The following is an 18513-nucleotide window of genomic DNA, read 5'->3' on the forward strand; positions in this document are numbered from 1 at the left end:
ACATTGAATTTAATATATGGGTACCCAAATACATAATGAATGAACTATTGCCTGAAATAATTTTTAAAGGAAGCAACATATAAATTTCAATAAAATTAAATAAAATTTTGATTGCCTCCATTGAATAAAAGTTTGCAACAGTATTCAGGTAAGGACATTTTCCTTTCAATGTAATGTAACTCCACCAGTGAGTAGCTTGCATTTAAATGCCAAACATTGTTATTTATGTATATACAAGCTCTTCCTGATACTCTCTTATTTTTCTTTTATTCTGAAACTTTTTTTTGTTGTTGTTAAAATTATGGTGTCATATATACCAGAATCAATCAGCTCTCCCCTCCCTCTCTCCCTCCTTCCTTCCTTTTCTCTATCCTCCTTCTCAGTTCTGCAGACACAGGCAGAGTGAGCGAGGTGGGTTTAGCTCAGTGTTTACCCATTTGTGAAAGGTCTTGGACTCATAAAATCCTGAAAACATTAAAGCGGCAAACAGCAAAGACCCTCACTTAAGTACTGGTTAGCAGCTAGCTACAGACTTTGCTCCTAAATACTTCAGTGTCTATGATTTAAATAGCTATTTGGGGCACATTGAAGAGTCTAATGTTAGCTTTTTGGATTTATACAATAAGAAACACAGAATCCTTTAGGCTTGGCCCTTAAAAATAGAATACCCTGAAAACGAGAATGCTGTAATTTTTAAAATTTGTTTGTGAAGCTCAGACATGTGGTGAAGGAGATCGACCCCCAAATCTGTCACGTTCTCGTCACTAAATATGCCAGCTCTTAAGTTAATGAAACGATGCAAACTCTCAGGGCTGCTTTCACTCAGTCGTCCAAACATACTGATGGAGGGGGGATTTAGGTCGGTATTGTTCCTGTTCTTTACTCACTTTTTACCAAAAGATTCTCTCTGCTTATAATACTTGCGGAGCGGGACGCCTATGATTCCAGTCGAGGTTGAGGGACTGTGGGATTCTTCATCCAGAGTGTGATGGGGTCAGTGTAATCATTGGAAAGGGTTTCTAATCAATATAATTTGACAATAGCAAAAACTATGAACATTTCTCTTTAACTTTTTATTGGTCTTAGGTAAATACTTAAGAAATGGAGGAAAGAAGGAAAGAAGGAGGAAAGGAAAAAATGAGGGAGGGAGGAAAATACTCTAGAGTTGCACATGAAAAAATAATAGTCTTTCTTTGGCGACTGTATCTGCTGATGTGGACTCGTTTGCTTTTTCTACCTTGGTAGTTTTAAAGAGAAAACCTCACCAAAGGGTAAACTGTTGGTTATTACGATATTGTTGGATAGATAGTAAAACAAAGTTATTTATGCAGAAGACAATTATTGCATCTGTTTCTTTTGAATTCCTCTGGTTATGTGTTGCAATGATCTAGTCTAAGGGTTAGCTAAAAATGATTTTATTCTATAATAATAGACTGTTGTTGAAAAACTTCTTTTTCCGATTTATTGCTATCTTAACACAACACTTCCTCCTGTTTCCTCCTTCATGCCCTCATCATTTACATTTTTGTTACTTTTTTGCAGATTTGAGGGACAATATCTAATAGCATAAAACATAGGATTGCCCCAGGACCTAGCACAGTGTCTTGCATAGTGTAGGTGTTCAGTAAATATTGAGTGAATTAAATTCAGAACACTGAGGGGGAAAAAAACGTCACAAATTTATTAAGTAATTCACAAAGAGACATATCCTTGACAGCTAATCCAGTTAACTGTATTAAGGTAAGCTGAATCCAGGATATGTTTCAAATCATTTCACTTCTTATAGGAGTTTTGTTTAGTGGCTGGAACACTTTTTTCTCAGTATGTTGATAGAATGTGACTTGAGCCAGAAAGATTCACAATAAATAACACCAGGAGGCTTATGAATGATGTATAAAGCCCACCAGTCTGATGACAGGTAAGGCAGAGGTGAGGAGTCACTTTATTTCAGAACAGCCAAAGCGTTGGCAATGTAATGCGACCACAGGAATATTGAGTGGTTGTGACCAGTTTGTAGTAAACTTCTACAGTAAAATAAGTTTGAAATGTCCTGACAGGTATTTGATCTTGTATTAGTGGCGCCATTGCTTCAGATGAGCACAAATGAAAATAGTCCCTCTTGCTCCTCTAGCATCTGCCCAAAGGTTATATGGGCCGGCTGAGTGATCTATACAGTGTGAACCACTTTTTATAATACTTGTAGTGAAACTATACTTTTTTGGTATTTTGCAATTCTAATACAGTAAGACTTCAACTAATAATGTAACTATCAATGACACTGTTATTATTATTTTAACTATAATTTAAGACTAAGATGTCACCATCTTGAAGAAAGGTGAAAGTTTACTTTACATTCCATATTGATATGTCAGTGTCAAAATTGATGATCTGTTGACAAGAATGATCTGGATCCCATAGTTCATATTTTTATTTTTGAAGCAGAATCTTTCATGAATTTTCTTTCTACAGCCTAAGTTCTGAAACAAATCACTCAAAGGATTTGTTGTATTATAACTGTGTGCCTAGCACTGTGATTCTCAGTGACTGACTTGATAGAAACATAAATCATAATATTGTTGAATGGAAATGAATCATAGCTTATGGGTGAAAGAGATTCCATGTGAAACTAATTGATTGTTGACATCTGGGAATGGGAAATGTTATGGTAGATGGGCTAACCAAAGACTGGGCTTCTCGCCCACTACATCTATTCTATTTCTGCATATAAAACCACTCACTCATGCTTCTGCTTATTCATTAAATAAAGCTCTTATTTTATCAGGCAGAATCCTTTTCAGCTGTAAGTTATAAGAACTTAAGAAGTTATGTCACAAACATGAAATACACTTTAGCCTATGTTGTCTCTATTTTCAAACAGGTTTTTCCCTCAGGGTTCCCTAAATCCAATAGGGAAAAAAAATGTCAAGAGCTTCTCTTCCCCATGAGATTGGATAAAAGCTCAAGGCCCAATCCCATTAACCAGACTGGGTCACCCTCACCCATCCATCCCAAGATCCCAACACTCTGCCCAAGAGAGTACCTGTGTCACAGTTCTGTCCTGGAGCTAGGATCAACTCCACACAAACTGAGCTGAGCACGGGTCAGGGATCCTTGCACTGAGGTACTTTTACCAGAAGCAAAGTTGAATGTTGTAAGCAAATGATAGATGTCCACTGTACTTTCTGATGGCCAAACCCTTTGCAGATTGTTGGTACAAAGGCAAACTTGACTTGATGATCTCTTTCCCTCTCAGAATCTCATCTGATCTATGTTAATATCTCATTGGAAATTCATCTTTTTAAGTCAAAGTTCTAATCAGGTTCTACCATTCCTCAATAATGTTGCTGTTTCTTTTTTACACATTGATTAAAATACTAACTCCTTGGTTAACCTCCCTTCCAATTTACCTCCCAATCATGGCAAAAGCAACTAGCCACATATCCTTGGGTTTTCCTGCTCCTAGGGCTTTGCCCTGGAATGTCTTCCTCTGTGCTAATCACTGGTCATTGGAATCTTGTTCAGATACGGTGCAGATACTGTCTTCATGAAACACCTACTGTTTTTGATAAGCTAATTTCTGCAGCACTTAACATGAACCTATCTTATAGCACTTACTATTTGTTTAACAAATATTTGTCAAATGTTTACTATGTGCTTATTGCTGTTCTAAGTGCTTAAAATATTTGTTTCTCCTTTGTATCATTGTTCATGGTGTTCTTGTCTTTTTTTCCCAGTAAGCTATAAACTCATTGACGGTGGGTTCCTTAAAAGCAGTGACTTATCTACTCATAATGGGCAATTGGTGTATGCCTCATCAAATTTGCACATTTATTGAGCACTAGCACTTAAAACCTAAGAGAGGAAGGGCCAGTTTTCTCTCCAATCTCTCTCTGCACATAGTGTAGTGACATGCATGTGGTGGGCATTTAATAAACATTTACCAACCCTCTAAATATGATAGAAATTTAAAATATTCAAATATCTAAGAATGAACTAACTATTTCCCTTTGTTTTACATTCTTCAGTCTTTTGGCATCATTCTGGAAACTTTTGTTGGCACTGTACTTTTCCAAACAGCTTTTATGAGGATGTCTAAGTTCTGCTTTCTAATTTGAGCAGGATGAAATTCTTTTTTTTTTTAAACAATGGGGACTTTTTTCCACAATTGTATATGTCAACTCTATTGACCTATCGTTAAAAGACTGGGTTTTATAAAGTGCTCCTGATAGCCAAAGGGCTTTGCAGGCACATGGTCTGTGCAGGTGTTAGTGAGTTAAAGTATTCAATAGCTCTAGAAAACTTGGCATTTAATGGAGTAAGCATTTGATTTTTAGGATCACTGGCAAGTACAATTGAGCAACTTGCCTTCATTTGTGAGTTGGTGATTTGAATTGACTAGCATTTTAGATGTTTTCACGTAGAAAGTTTGCCTAAAATACACAAAGCATAGACGGGTGGGAGAAAAGATTAGTTTTATTGGTCTCAGCCATGCTGGGCAAGGACAGCTGTCCTCCTACCCTGGAAAAGAGACTGGAAGCCTCTTTCTTTTCTTTTCAGTTTTCCTTCTCTGTTGTTCCTCTTCATGAATAACCTTTTTGTTTTTTGGGTTTTTTTAGAGACTTTGTCTCGCTCTGTCACCCAGGCTGGAGTACAGTGACATAATCATAGCTCACTGCAGCCTTAAGGCTACTGGGCTCAAGCAGTCCTCCCTCCTCAGCTTCCCAAAGTGCTGGGGCTGCAGTCGTGAACCATCACACCTGGACTTCTTCAGAAATAACTTTTCAGCCAAGTTAAATGAGTGCCACTAGGTGTCAATTTACACTGGCAACTAGAATGGCCTTAGTGACCTGTGTGAGAGCAGTTTAGGGAGGTGGTGAAGGCGGAAGCCAGGATGCACAGCATGAATAGCATGCACTGCTGAGTCACTGGTGTGGTGAGTGAGTCATGGGCTGTGGAGTTGGACCGCCCAAGTTAAAACCCAAACTCTGCCGCTCACTAGCTGTTGACTATACACAAGCCACTACATCTCTTTCTCTGCCCAATCTCCTCTTCTGTAAGATGGGAACAAAAGTAGATCTTAAGGTTGTTATGAAGAGTAAATGAGTTCAACCAGGAAAAATGCTTAGAACAGGGCCAGTTTTATTACAAGTCCTCAGTAAATGTTAGCTATTGTTTTTTTGTTTGTTTGTTTTTGAGACAGAGTCTCACTCTGTTGCCCGGGCTAGAGTGCCATGGTGTCAGCCTAGTTCACAGTAACCTCAAACTCCTGGGCTCAAGCAATCCTCCTGCCTCAGCCTCCCGATTAGCTGGGACTACAGGCATGCACCACCATGCCCAGCTAATTTTTCTATATATTTTTTTTTAGTTGTCCATATAATTTCTTTCTATTTTTAGTAGAGACGGGGTCTCACTCTTGCTCAGGCTGGTCTCGAACCTCGCAGAGTGCTAGGATTACAGGCGTGAGCCACTGCGCCCGGCCGCTATTGTTTTTGATACACAAACAAAGACAGCAAGATGAAACTACTTTTGAAGCTTATCTATAAAAATTGAAGAGAAAATGAGGCCACAGTCAGATACAGAGCAGGGATTAGAAAACTTACCCCTCAGATAGGTGAAAGATGAATGTTTTATATGCTGGAGGAAAAGAAGTGATTCTCAGAGAGTGCCAGATTAAAGATGAAGGAAGGAGAGGGTTTTTTTGATGGAGTAATATTACTGAAAGGTGAGCAAGAATGGAACTCAGAGAAGAGGTGGATGGATGGAAGGGTGAACCTTGCATAGGAGAAGCTTCTTATCTTCTAGGGCTAGGGTTAGGGTGGAGGTAATAAAGCGGGAAAAAGCTAAGGATGCCTGCCTTTGTGGGTGAACAGCAGATAGTTGAAAGCATTCAGCATAAATAGCTTATTGTCTTTGTGATGTAGGAACAGGCTCGTCTGGTGGGAGAGAAGAGGTTGCAAGAGCTATGCATAGGGTAGGACTCATAAATGAAGAAGCTACACAGCAGTAACTCCTGGAGACAGGATGACACTGGCAAGAATGTGTAGTCTAACAAAAGGAGTGCGTATTCCGATATGATAAGAAGTGGTGCTCACAAAACAAGGCAGTAGTGCTTGCTTCCACAGGTGGAACATTTCTGATGATGGCAAGTCTAAGATGAACCGTATGAAAATTTTTGTGGTCTGCAGTGTAAAGTTAGAATTGAAAATGTGTGGGTTTTTTTTTTTTTTTTTACCACAAATAAATGATTGATTATCTCCATACCTTTCTTGATTTATTGAATTATCATTGTCTTTCCTATAAATTTATAAAGCCGTTGGGATGCTAGACTTTTAGAGTTGAATTAGATCCTCCCCCCATTCTACCCAATCCACCCTTGAAAACACTTATAGTTGAGAAATTCACCTTTTATTGGGCTGATCATTCTATTTTTTAAAAATTATTTAAGACCTTTATTAACAGGTGCTTGCAGTTTGTTAACTTTTTTGAAAAAATCAAGTTGTAAACTTTTATTACAAATTAAAAATGAAGTTCTTTAAAAATCTCAACTTGACCAGATATGAAACAATTTAAAAACCTTTAAAGGCGCATTGAGAAAAACCAGGCTTTTTTAAAAAACATGTTTGTTATTACCAAAAAAGACATCTTTAGGTAAAAATAATAAAACCCCATGCTGCATAGATGATGCAGATAGTTCTAGTTATCTGGTCAACGGGCAAAAAGCAAGCACTTAAGGTTTTCAGCTCCAATCTTGTTCATTTCTTATTGCTGGAATTTCATATTCATTTCTTCTTGTTGGATGACTAAACCTGACTACGGTGGAGACGGTAAGCCGGCATTTACTCAGCCCCACCCCGCTCAGCCTCCAGAGCGGACGGATTCTCAGCTGGTGGATCGGCTGCTTTTGTCTCTTTGCCGTCCTGTGGTTTAGGGTTTTCTGGCCCTCTGCGTCGGTCATTGAAGTTGCGGCGGTCCCGACGTTGAGGCGGCTGCTGACCTTGGGTCTCATCTCCTTGATTCTCTTTATCCTCTTCATTGCCGTCCTCTCTGGGCTGTCTTTGGCGAGGAGGGCCCCTGCGGAATCGTGGTCTATAACCCCGATACATATTCTGTCTTACTGGTGGTCTACCTTGTTCTCCTGCACCCTGGTTGTCAGCCCCCTCCATCGCTTCTCCCTGCACAGGAGGGTTGGGATACTGTGGTCGCCGCCCACAGGGTCTCCTCATGTAGTAAGGTGGGAGCCTTCGCCTGCGGTAGGGCCGGCGTGGCTGGGCCTGGCCTGCAGGAGCGCCCTCGGGTCCCTCATTCTTTCCCCACTCTCACTATGCTGGTAACTGCGTGGAGGACCCCTGCGACGTGGAGAGCATCTATAATGGTTACGGTCTGCTGCCTATTTACTGCCTTGAACTGGAATTCCACCAGGGCCTGTAACATTTGCTGCCTCCGCACCCTTTTCTCCTTCAACAACATCAAACTCCACAGCTTCTCCATCTCCTACACTGCGAAGGTGCTTCCTGGGGTTGTTCTTCTTTATGGAAGTCTGGTGTGGGAATACATCTTCTTTGGTGTCATTCCTGTTGATGAAACCATATCCGTTTCTTACATTGAACCATTTTACTGTCCCCGAAAACTCCGTTGCGATGATCTTCTTGTGCCCGCCGGCAGGCGCCGCCGATGGGAGGCCGCCCGGGCCACCGCTCCCTGCGCCGCTGCCCGTGGTGCCGGGCTTGGTGTCCGCAGCGCCGAGGGCGAGGGCGGGGGCGGCTGCTGGGTCTCGGCCTCGCTGCTCACGCTGCCCACGGTTGCGGTGGTGGTGACTGGGGCCGGCTGCGGCCGCTGCGGCTCCTCCCGATGTGTGATGGTAACTAGGCCGGCGGCGGTGGGGCCCGCTGGGGTCCGCTCTCCGCTCCCGCTACCGATCGAACTTGATCATTCTATTTTTGAGTAAACTGGAATCCATCAATGTGGAAACATACATGGTGTGATACGGACTGTATCTTGTGACGGTCCTACAAGTATCTCTCCCATTCTGCATGGCCTTCTGCAACGTTGTCGCTATTCCTATCCAGAGGTAGAGGCTACATTTCCTCCCATTGAATCGGAGCCAGCCTTGTGAATTGCTTTAACCAGAATAAGGCAGAAGTGGCACAGTATGAGTTCTGCGCCTGGACCTTAAGAGACATTGCAGTTTCCGTTTTTGTCCTCCTGGAATCCCGAACAACCAGGTAAAAAAGTGCAATTTCCCTGGCCTGCTGGAAAGACAGGCCCCTGGAGGATGAAAGCCAATAGGTAGGCCAAGGCAGCCCCGGAGAGTTCAGCCACCCCAGCAGAGACACTAGCCATGCTAGTAAGCTTGATTCCTGCAGCTGCAAGTAAGTTCTCCCAGCCAACACATGTGGCATAGAGACAAGCCATTGCCACTGAGCCTAACCACCGTGCAGAACTGTGAACAAATTAGTGGTGACTTGCTTTAAGCTGAAGAGTTTCGAGAGCTTTATTATGCTGCAGTAGGGTGTGAAGGGAAAGAATTTTAAGGCAGGGAGACAAATGACAAGACCACTGGCATAACCCAGATGTCAGGCGATGCGCCAGAAAGTCCAGAAAGAGAGGTAGCAGACAACCTGGGAGAACAGTGGGCAGCAACATTCAGTATGACCTGGTGATTAGATCTGGGGCAAACGAGAAAGAGAAGTAAAGATGACTGTGAAACTCTATCTCTAGGAAAATACGGTTGTGGACCGCAATATGGTCTAAATAAAGACCTGGATTTTGGAGGAAGATAAGTCCAGTTGGCAGTTGTTATTTCTTGATGTGACACCATAACTTTCATGTAAAAATGCTCCACGAGCAGCTGGAGATACAGGCCAGACACAGAGGATGGGGTATGGGCTGGAACTGGTAGAACAGCTATTAACTGTTTTTGTTTCAAACAAAAAGATGCAACCAACTGTCTTTCCTTGTTATTCCAGCCTGAAGGGGCTTTTCTAACTCCTGCATTTAGTAGCAAAGGTGGAGATGTCAAGTGAAGGCGGAAGGGAGAAAGAAAGGACAGGGAGAGAACTTGGGCGGAAAAAGCCAACTTGACATCCTGTGGGATTGCACTTTATTTTAGTTGCACCTCTTGGAAGCTTCACTGCTTATGTAAAAATAAGGAAAGCAACATATACACTTAACTAAAATTATCATCATTCAAAGGTTCTCCCCTTAAATAGCACCAAACGAAAATAAGAAACTCTAACCTCAGCTTTTTAAATCACAATGAAAGCATAAGAGATACTTTCCTTTTATGGATTCTTAGAACCTGCAAAAAACAGTTCTTTTGTTCTGTATGTGCTCAGGGAGGAAGCTGAGAATGCTGAGGTGGTGAGGTTTCACCTGGCAGGCAAGGTTAACGACTTCCACTTGCCAAGGGGTGCAGTATTTGCAAGAAGGAAAAAATATACTGTCTCAGAGGCTCTAGAGTACAGTGTAGTGGCTCGTGCTCTGTGGCCAGCTAGAAATGCGTTCAAATCCTTTTCCCATCATTTACTAACTGTGAGACCTTGGACATGATATCAACTCCTCTGAGCCTCAGTCACTTCAGCTGTAAAATGGGGAGAATACTGTCTACTTCATGGGGCTGTGTTGAAGAAGAAAGTAAAATATGCATGAAAAGCACCTTGTCTAGTAAGGGCACAAGTTACTAAGGGGTGACTATAGTCATTGGAATTAGTAATTTGGGACTTTCACTTATTTGGTGTCTCATTGAGACTATTTTTCAGGAATGTTTACAATATAAGGAAGTGCGGACTAACTGCATTTTAGTCAAGGATTCAAATGTAACAAATGTTTAATATAATATTATGTAACAACAGGTAATTTTACAATTTACAAGTGCCATTAAGATTTCCCTCCTGGGGGACAAATTATATCGTTTCACAGAATTTTTATAAACCTTCAGACAAACCAAAACTGACATACTAGATAATCCTTATTTTTTGTTTATAATTTTAGATATAAGAAAATAAGCAGTGTTCTAATGCAGGAGTCAGCAAACTTTTTCTGGGAAAGACCAGATAGTAAATATTTTAGCCTTACAGGCCATGCATACTTCTTTGTTATTTTTTACAACCCTTTAACGTATGTAAAAACTATTCTTAGCTCAGGCAAAAACAGGCTACTGGCTGCATTTGACCCACATGCTGCAGATTGCTGACCCCTGCTCTAGTGTAAATTTGTCTTGTTTATTACTAGGGTGTTTATGCCAACAAGTATTTTTAAAAAGAGAATGAGCAAATGCATTAAGTAAATAACATTTAAGTGGTTCTTATTCTGATTCAGACACACACTGGGTTGAAATGAAACCATTGATCATTTTCCTTAATGGTACAGAACCATTTTCATTGAAACACAATGAGGTTAGGTGTGACTTTGAGGACTGGGGACCATTCAGCACATTAGTTCTGAACCATATCCTTGTGCTTTGCACAAATTTCTTTCTCTTCCTCAGAGGAGCAGTTTGGATACAGGGCGTTATGGCGTCTGGCATAAGCTGCCATTAAAACCCTAAACTGAAAATTGCGCTGCGCTTTATATGAAAATGAGCAGCTGGTCAGCCGCAGACCATCGGCCACCCTCAGCTCTACTGGTGTCTTCTCGAGCAGGGGTTTTACACACATTTTCCTCCCAGCCTTCGGAAGGGCTTTCCTCACCAGCAGCTAGTGTCTCAGCCCCTGCCGGGCTGTGGCTTTCGTCTCTCTGTGAATCCAGGGGTGACATATTCTCCTGGAAGTCATGATCCAGAATTGCCTTCATTTTTTCTCTCCTCTCTCTGACTCATGTCCGTGAATATTTCCCTGGAGATACCTGTAGAGTCTTTCTCCCTCTCTTGACTCTGTTTTCCTGCTTGTCCCTCCATTTTCCATGAACTACAAAGACAGAGAAAAAGAAGAAATAATTTGAAAAGATATACAGTACTCCAAAATATTTATCTTGGGCTATATGGAGAATAGCACACATTCTTATGTTTTAACCCAGCATGTTTTTGGCGAATACTAACTATATTTTGTGTTTAAAAAGACGGATGTTTAACCACGACTCACAACCTGAATCTTCCAGTCCTGTCTTTGACTGTTTCCTTTTCCTTTGACCTCAGCCTGAGAACACAAGTTCAGGCTGAGGTCCTGGCCCAGGCCCTAATGAGGCCCTCTGTGAGCAGGCTGAACCAGGAGAATGCCTTTTGCTTGGATTGGTCTTAGTAGAATGTAAGGCCTGGAGCAAATTAGGTCAAGTAGCTTCCTTTGCTCTTTTCACCTGAGCCTCCACTGAAGCCTGGCCTTTGGCATCTCACCAATCCAGCAGTGAGGGAAGGTTGGCTCAGGAAGAGTGCGTTGCCAAGGAAGAGAAGCAGCTCAAGACAATGAGAGCCCAAGCACACTTGTCCCTGTGCCTAGGACAGAGTTAGCAGGATCTGCCTCCCCCAGCCTTCTTGGAGCTCTTCACTCCAAGCATTCTCAGGGAGAGTCACACCAAGGGAGAGAGCACCCTCCAGCCTCCTCTCCCTGATTCAAGCTACTCATGCACTCAACACAGTGTTAGTAAGTATCTGTCACATGCCAGACACTGTTCTACATTCTGGAGACAAAGCAGTGAACTTGAGAGAGAAGGTCTCTGATTATTTTACTCCATGTCTTGTTCTGAAGAGATGTCTCTGAAGGTCAAACTCTCCCATGGGCTCTGTCCTTGATCACTTTTGCTCAGCATTGTGAAACTTATGGTCCTGAGACCAGGGAGAATGGGTTTGAACCAGACTAATCCCTGGCACAGTCTTCTTTGCAAGTGTGGAGTGGTGAGGAAGGAGCTGAGAGTCGTTTCTGCAAATAGGCCTTGCTTCTCACTGCAGTCGCTCATGTTCATCTTCCCCCAGGTCTCACGAATATGTGCAGGCCTGTGTGTTCCATCTCCTTAGGAATTCATAATACCCTCCCCAGAACAGTGTCAGCACACTTAACATGGTATTCTGGGGACATGGCAGAACTAAAATACTGTCCACTCCATACAAGGAGAGGCTGTTTTGAACTGCGCATATCTTCATATGACTAGAAGAGATTACTCAAGGAAGTAACTTTTGTGGGGGTCATTGGAATATAGAAACAGACAAAGTAAAAAGTCTTCCCTTTTCCCCAAACTTCACATAGCCTAATACAACTAAACAAGACCTTGGTTACCCTTTTGCCTTGTAAGGATTCCCCTGAGTACGTACATGTCAACTCCTGTTTTAGTCTGTTTTGTGCTGTTATAGCAAAATACCATAGACTCGGTAATTTATAAGGAACAAAATGTATTTGCCTGGGAAGTCCAAGAGCATGGTGCTGGCATGTGGTGAGGGCCTTCTTGCTGTGTCATAACATGGCGAAAGGCTTCACATGGGTGGGAGAGAACACACACGAAGAGGGGAGGAAAGGGGGCCAAACTCATTCTTTTATCAGGAACCCACTCCTGTGATAACTAACCCACTCTCTCAACAATGGCATTAATCCATTCATGAAGACAGAGCCCTCATGACCTAATCACTTGGTAAAGATCCAGCCTCTCAACACTGTTGTGTTGGGGATTAAGTTTCTTACACATGAACTTTGGGAGACACATTCAAACAATAGCAAGTCCTTATTATACAAATTTAGTCTTATACTGCTCAATTCACATGTAAAAAATTTACATTTTTTAATATAATATACTGACCTGAAAGTAGCAAAGTTGTCTGTAGCTGTTGGTTGATAAAGGCAACAGGACAGCTCCCACTTTTATAATTAAATGTGTGAAACTAACAAATGGAAATAATAGAGAAAGATTTTTTTCTTGACTGGTCACGTTGTGACAATGATTTGTATCAAATGATGAGGATAAGAATTTAGAGGATTTGCTTTTATTGTAGTGCAAATTAACATTCAACTACTGAACTGAAATAGATTTGCATAAGGGTTACCAGTATCAATAATCATGTGAAACTCATTTTACGCAGATTAGAATCTCCAGTGATAACAAGCAAGACTTATCTCCTGCATTTCTGAAAAAAAGATTAAAATAACAGCTATTTCTTATAACTGGATCTCGAAGTTGGACATAAACCTTGTACAAGCTGCTTTCCTTATCTGATCTTAAGTTTCCTTTAACTGTAAACATGAGTTAATGCCATGGGAAACTAAGAAAATTAGATGGGATTTGAAGATGATGTTGGATAGATAAAAGTCAGGAAATCATAGATTTGAAAGATAAGGAAATGTCACCTAGTCTAATCCCTTGGAGAGGATATATAGTACCTCTAGCTGCTATCATATTTAATGAACTCTAAGAAACAAAGAAAATAAAAATCCTTCAGTAATCAGTGTAGAATGCTCCTCACTCATGCCCCAAGTACTAGTCCTCCAAACTCCCTTTATAGCAGTAAATATTAATGTATGCATATAGTTTAAAATAATATATTAGTTAGAAATGATAGAGGTAATAATAAGTAGTCACTGTTCTTTTTATTACCCTGAAAATTTTGTATTTAACAATAATATCAACCACAATCAAAACACTACACATTGAATGTTTAAATGGGCTAGGCTTTCTTCTGAGTCCTTTTTTTTTTTTTTTTTTTAACACCATTCCACTATTATCTATTGGTATTATTCAATAGGGACTTAGAAACGATTAGTAATTTGTTCAGTTCTATGGTTTGTAAGGGACACAGCTGGAATTCAGGCTCAGACCATACACTCCAAACCCTTCTGACCCTGCATCATTATATATTAACTGTGAAATCTACTGAAAAACTCTGGTTAGGTCCTCTATGAGCTTTCTGATCTCTGGATTAATTATTTCCCATTTCTAACGTTTTGTCATGGTGTCATGTTTCAGTATTAGTCCCTTATGAAGATGTGTGGTGTGCTGTTATTTTAAATCCACACACATCAAGAAAATAAGCCTAAGTGGAGGGCATTAAGGTATTTGCAATTTCCTGATGATTAAGCACTAGAATCTGTTGCTGGGGAAGTTGTAGAACCTTTTTTTTTTTTTTTTTTTTTTTACTGAAAATTTGAAGGAAAAGTACAAATAAGTTGTCAATAAACTCTAACTTGGAGTACAGTTTCCTGATTTATAAAATGAATGGTTCGGAGTAGGCGATCTCCCTTGGGACTCCCCCAACCCTAACATCCCACAAGTCTGTAACTTTAAGTAGGGGTTGTATGTTCCAACCTCTCAAGGTCCTTTTTAGTCTTCTATTTTTATGCTTGAATGATTCTTGACTCTCTTTGGTTCAGCTCCACATTTGCGAATTTCTTTCATATGGAGATCTCATAAGAGCTATTATTTAACAGTATCCCAAATGTGCAATGTACAGAATTAAATACAACTGTGCATTTAGGACTTTAACAATCATAGTTCATCAGCACTATGTGTTCTTTCTCCTATCTGATTAAGGTTAAACAACAAGATGATATTTCCTCATTGGGTAGCATTTCAAAGTACACTGTGTATGTGACAGATGGGATCTTATAAATGCATTAGGCATGCTTATTTTAATATCTAAGCATATGCAAAAGTTCTAGAAATATTTTACATGCAAATGTCTGGGGCTCCACAAGGGCTTATAATAGAAATCCATACTCTGACTTCAAAGCCATAGTCTAGACAACTAATCACTTGGCTATTTCCAAATCAAATTTCTTCAAACAAATCAGAGGCATTTGTCCTACCCAAGAACCAAGTTCTGTGGCAAGTTTGACATTTCAAAATCAAGCTGCTTATTGAGATATTCATGCACTAAAAAAGGCACCCTGAATTTCTTTCAAGGGATGAGACACACCTTTCTTCATGCTCCAGTGACTCAGAAATTTGTCAAAGAGAATTTTATCAAATTTCCTTCACACATGTACACAAAAAACTCACCTTTACAGTAAGAGCCAGCATTCAGAATTTCAGCCCAAGAGAGCTTTCATTTTCTTAAAGGTTATGAGCCCCTGAGATTTCAATCCTTTCAGAGTCATAATCCCTGTGTTGCTTCTGAGTTGTTAACAATAACACTGATTAAGAGAAAGAAAAAAGAAGAGATATTCTGTATATCAATATTAAGTGGCTTCACCAAGTAGGAATATTTTTAACGCCACAGCATTTGGGGTAAATACAACAAAGTGTGCAATTTACTGGGAAGCAGGACAGAAAAGAAGAGAAGAGAATGATAGTGATAAATAACTACACTTTATTCCAGGGCTCCCTATGTGGAAGGCACTGTGCCAAGTCCTTCACATGCATTGTTTAATTTAATCCACCCAACAAGCCTCCAATGAGGTGCTTTTATTATGGCTTTTTTACCCACGAGGAAACCGAGGTTCAGAGCAGTTGAATAACTTGACCGGGGTCACCCAAAGCAAACCCCAGAGAGGGCTGATTCTAAAGTCTCTGTTCTTGATTGCTCAACTATGCTACTGCCTTCTCTAAGGGAAGAGTAGACCAAGAAGCCTTGGGAAGAAGATGTAACTAAGATGTAACATCTAAGGTGTGCTTAGAGTGGGCTTCCCAGAGCTCAGATCCACCCTCCAGTTATACAGGCTGGCCGACAGCCAACACATAATAAACATTTGTTGAATGAAAGACTGCATGGATCAGTGCAAGATAATGTAAGATAATTTACAGGGAATTCTGGCTTTTTGACTCCCGCTAGTCATCCAATCTAACCCATTCTAGCATCTGTCAGTTGTCCCTGATTCTGTCATGCAACCGAGATTCCCCTCCTAGAGTCAGTTCTGCACAAATTTGTGAAGAACAAATGCCTATTTGACAGCCTCTGCCCTCTCTCATTCTTTGCTGGGGCTGCTGTCTTCCAAGCCCATGCTCTCCTTCATGCTAGCCACTGGCTGTCCAGAACTCAGCTTGGTCCAGGGCAAACCCTATTTGTAAACTTTTTGTGACCACTTTCTTCTTCCTTCCTTTCCTTTATCCCAGTCAAAATTGCAGCCTTTCTAAAAACAATTGCTGGTTTGCTTGTCTGCCTTTTTCTTCAGGCAGTAAGAACTGTGAAGACAGAAGCTGCATCATTATTACATCTCCAGTGCCCAGCATGGTGCCTGAAATAACATAGTTGTTTAGTCAGCATTTATTACCTAAATTAGTGAATGAATGCGTGCATGGATGAATGCTTTCCACTGCAAACCTTGCTTATCAAGATTGCAGATAATTGAGTACTAACACTGTTAATAGTTATTATAATAATGAACTTATTAGGAAATATTACTATTGGCATATTTGTAGTTTCCAGAGTTGCAGATGTGTGTGTGTGTGTATATGAAACTAGCATGTTACTCATTGATTCAATAAATATTGAGTACCTACTGTGTGCCAACGAGTGGGGTATATTATTGTTTACTGTTATCTTTCACCTCCTGTTAAATATTCTGGGTGGAGAAGTTCTTGGTTTTTTTGTTCCTGGATGCAAATTCCAATAGGCTCCATGACGCTTCTGCTCACTTATGGATAACAGATATCCTAAAATGCCTCCAAGTCACCGACAGTCTCGATTCAGTAAATGTGATTTCTAGTTACACAGAATAATCAGAATTCTGAACTTGAGTTAGCATTAAGCCTTTTCCCCTCGCCAAGGCGGAAGCCAGCATGGAGGACAGAATCATCTCCATGCTGACCATGCTGACAGGATAGATGCAGTTTCAGGGCCCCCTAAGACAGGGTTGGACAACGTGCGAGGGGATGGACAAGATAAGGGGATAATACCTTACTTAGTCTCACTACTTCTTATTCGCTGTTAGTTCTGTGAGGCTGGCAGATGGCTCGAGTTACTGTGCCTGGCTGAGGAAGTTTTCATGGCCTCTTGAACGATCCTCCAAGGGGCCCCTTCTTCTGAGGGCCCTTATCCTAACCATCTCTTCTCCTCTAGATGGTCTCTGTGGCTCTTCCCTAAGCTCCCAGGAGCTGGAGGATACACATCCAGCCTTGGTGTGTGTCTCCCGGGCAGACTTTTAGGAAGAAAATCCCACACTTGCTATCCCCTCTCCATGACCTGTGTCTGCTCCATGGGAAACCTTCCCTGACAGATTTCGGGAAGGCAGGCTGGATAGTCAGAGCTCAGTTAGGCCTAGTCCTCTCCTTCTCCTGGCCAGGAAACACAGCCCACAGAACTTTCAGTGATCCTCTGCAGGCTCCTCCCCAGACTCGGGGTGGAAGTAGGGTGGTGAGGACTGCTGGCAAGGCAAGAGCTCTCTGCTGAGCTTTCTCACTCAGCTCTCCTGCTCACCACAGTCTGCACCTGCTTGGATTCTGAAAGTTCTAGGACCCAGAGACTTTTTTTTAAAAAATCTGCATATGGTGGGTCAACTTTGGAAATTTCCATCTGTTTCATTTTGTGTCCTTTGTAGACACTTCCATTTTTAGCATACTGTTATATAATGTGTACACATACATATGCATATTGTATATATTTGTGTGCATCTGAAGTGTGTTGAACACAAACAACTTGTGGAATGCAATGATAAAATTATTTTGTCACCTCTCCCTTTAAAATATATTCAGTTCTTTCTCTGCTCCTGGATGAAAACTCAACTTGAGTATTGCCGTGGCTTTTCTGATATCCCTTAGATAATAAAAAGGATCATGGTCATTTTAAGTAACAAAATACTGTCACGATTTGGTACTTTAAATGTCCAATCTCATGTCAAACACCCCAACTTCATTCAAAATTACAACTACTTTTCTCTCCTCCCAGTAGGCCTGAGGCCTGGGAATGTGATGCATTGTGTTTCTTTTCTCTTTCTTGCTCCTCTCTGCACTAGATAGCTGTATTTGTAGCCCATTTGGAGCTGGAGCAAGAGGTCAAGGGGAGAGGCGAGCTCTTACCTCAGCAGTTCTGCTGCAAGCTGGCCTCGTGTTTTCCGGGTCTGGTCAATATCAAAACTCTCTCGTGGAACAGTTACCCACCCCTGTGCTGGGAACCTCTGAATTGCACAGTTTTCCTGACACAGGTCATGCATTTTCCTCTGGCTAGTTACATACTCCTACCACAGAGCCCAGGAGGTGGCGTGGGGGGCGGTGTTCACCCCCAGCTTCTATTTGCTGAGGTTTCAGTTTCTCATCTAAAAAGCTCTATTGAGCAGCCTGGAGCTAACACAACCTCAGTTTTGTAGCCTTGTTTACATGGCCTATGTTTAATCTGAGGGAAACGTACAACTTCTGCTCCTAGAAACCCTGAGAGACACGTCTGCCATTGTTGCCACTGGAAGTGAGATGCCAGTTCCCGGTATCTCCCGAGCTGCAGGGAACAGATACCAAATTTCCAAGTGTTCCTGTCAGAGTCTCTTTTGCTAGATCAGAAGTGAAGGAGCAAGCACGACTTTGGGGAAGGGCCTGCACAGCACAGCTCTTGCTAAAGAAATTCTTCCTCAAATTCTTTCCTCTCTCAAACCTTTTATATCCTCAGTGTGGCTGAATTGCTTACAAGCCATGTAATTACTTTCAGTTGTCTCCTTTTCAAGTCCTGTAGGCTGG

At 41.3% G+C, this 18513-nt stretch overlaps 1 protein-coding gene and 1 pseudogene across 1 annotated transcript in view; one reads left to right on the forward strand and one right to left on the reverse strand.

The window, feature by feature from the left end:
• Positions 1-18513, forward strand: part of ST6GALNAC3 (ST6 N-acetylgalactosaminide alpha-2,6-sialyltransferase 3) — a 196089-nt gene that overhangs the window by 43499 nt on the left and 134077 nt on the right. The window lies entirely within an intron of this gene.
• Positions 6837-10655, reverse strand: LOC138389082 (Y-box-binding protein 1 pseudogene; annotated as a pseudogene).

The sequence above is a fragment of the Eulemur rufifrons genome, chromosome 8, assembly GCF_041146395.1.
Source record: "Eulemur rufifrons isolate Redbay chromosome 8, OSU_ERuf_1, whole genome shotgun sequence".
Lineage (NCBI taxonomy): Eukaryota > Metazoa > Chordata > Mammalia > Primates > Lemuridae > Eulemur > Eulemur rufifrons.